The sequence below is a fragment of the Cornus florida genome, unplaced genomic scaffold, assembly GCF_030987335.1.
Source record: "Cornus florida cultivar Cherokee Brave unplaced genomic scaffold, ASM3098733v1 CherokeeBrave_3.0.0_Hap2_scaffold_107, whole genome shotgun sequence".
Classification (NCBI taxonomy): domain Eukaryota; kingdom Viridiplantae; phylum Streptophyta; class Magnoliopsida; order Cornales; family Cornaceae; genus Cornus; species Cornus florida.
The window spans coordinates 292-2,500 of NW_026775591.1; the positions used below are offsets into that span (position 1 = coordinate 292).

Here is a 2,209-nt window from a genome sequence, read left to right on the forward strand (position 1 = left end):
TCACATTGGAGTCTTACAATGTAGAAGTTGGCTTTTGTTTTTATCTTTTAAGTCCCTAGTATTGTTGGTTGTACAGCTGAGCTAAGTTGAAGCATAACTGATGGTAAAGCCAAATTTAAGTTACAGGCAAATTCATCCACTCACACAAAACTTGGCTCACTTACGTTACATTGAAATCTATAAGTAACAATAGCAGGTTTATAAACACAAATCAAATATTTCACTTCCTACGACATCAAAATCAGTAGTACTTTTCGTATTCATACCAAATAGGGAAAGATGAATTCAAATCCTTCAATAAATTAAATGAAAACATAATCAAACCTCATTGGTGAAATAAACCCTTCGGAGCACGAAACGTCTTTGGAGGGATGAAATTCGCAGAGGCCTGTATATTCCTAGCCCTAACTATGTTTTGCCTGAAATTCAAAACACATACAACAGAAAAAATTTAAAAAAGTGACATATGTTTGTGTATATATATAAGGCACACAGAGAGTGAGAAAGTGAGGAATATAACCAGTCAGTCAGTGAGCTTAGCGACGAAGTAGCGAAGGACTCCGATGAGAACCACTCAGTACCCAATCTGTGATCGCTGTGTCCAACACCAAATCCAAATCCTCCGCCATTGGATGAGACCTGTCTCCGAAAATCTGTGAGGAGCGGCCGGCGGTAGGTAGAGAGAGAGTGATGTGATGAGCGATTAGGAGTGGGGGTAGAGAGAGAAAGGAGGACGGACGGACAAATAAGAAATGAAAAATGAAAAAAAAATAAATATGAATTCCTACTGGATTTATATATATATATACGAGTAGTACTGGTATATTAGAAAAAAGAAACATACATTAAAATAATTTGAAAAAGAAACACGCTGTTTGTGTATTGTCACATCTGCCCCTGAACTCCCAGCTTCAGTTTAAGTTTGAGTTTGAGAGGCAAAACTTTGAAGGGGCATAACTTTGTGCTCGGTGGTCCGTTTGGGACGAATTTTTTTTTGATTTGGGGTATTTTTTCGAGAGCTACGCAGCGCAAACTGCCGTAGGCGGTTTGGTCGACGTTTCGACCCAAAAAATGCCCTATTTTGCTCTAATCAATCTTTTTTTCTAGTTTCAAGCATAATTTTAGTCCTTTTTTTACTCATTCTGGGAATCATAGGTGGCCAAGAACAATTTTGACTATATTGGCACATTGTTTTCAATCTATTTAACTAATTCGTCTTGGGAGTAGTTCATTAAATCTCAATGGTTAATATCACAATCATTTAAATATGTTTAATAAGTCATACTTATCATCGTTGTAATGTATGTCTTAAATGGATTGTTCTTTTGTTGATTTTTCATTTGGTCACAGGTTCGAATCCCACCGTCACCTTTCCATATTTGAATTAAATTTTTTATCTTCCAAACATTCATTATTTGACCCAAAAAAAGACCTTATTTTTGTCTAACTCATTTTGGAATCATAAATGGACAATAACCATTTTGACTATATTTAACAAATGTGTCTAGGGGATTGTTAATTGAATATTAATACTTAATATCACAAATAAACCAATGTTAATTCATGATATACATCTATGGTATGATACACCTAAACAACAACTTATGGATTGGCCACAATCATACATCAAATCGACACATCAGGACCACACAACTAAACATTCTTTTTAATAATTTTTTATCTATGTTTTTCTAAGATGCAAAAAGCAAACCAAATGTGCATGCGTGAATATATACATGTATATCACACACACACACACACACACACATATATGCATTGGTGTAAAAGGAAGGGCACTACAGGCTACAGCCATGGGGTCAAAGGAAAGTCTCATTATTTGATTGCAAGAAAGATGAAAGTCCCATTCCAGCTGATGGCTATTCCAAAATTTTTTATTTTTTTATTTGATTATACGTAATTTTAGTCCAGGCAAAGAAATATTAGTCAACCCTACTAACAATTCATGAATTCGCCCTTAAGCTTAATTTTTAATTTTTTATCTTCCAAACATTTATTTGGTTACATTTATCATTATTGTAATGTTTGTCTTAAATGGATTGTACTTTTGTTAATCTTTTATTTGGTCACAGGTTCGAATACTACCGTCACCATCCAATACTTGAATTATATTTTTTATCTTCCAAACATTCATTATTTGACCCAAAAATAAATACCCTATTTTTGTCTAACTCATTTTGGAATCACAAAT

General features: G+C 34.0%; 1 long non-coding RNA gene across 1 annotated transcript; it reads right to left on the reverse strand.

Annotated features, from left to right (window-relative positions):
* Positions 1 to 251: 251 nt before the first annotated feature.
* LOC132287821 (uncharacterized) lies at positions 252 to 889 on the reverse strand. The gene is made up of 2 exons (XR_009473190.1): positions 521 to 889; positions 252 to 419 (listed from the first exon to the last, which is right to left on the reverse strand). It is a non-coding gene; the product is annotated as an uncharacterized LOC132287821 (long non-coding RNA).
* Between the last annotated feature and the right edge of the window lie 1,320 nt (positions 890 to 2,209).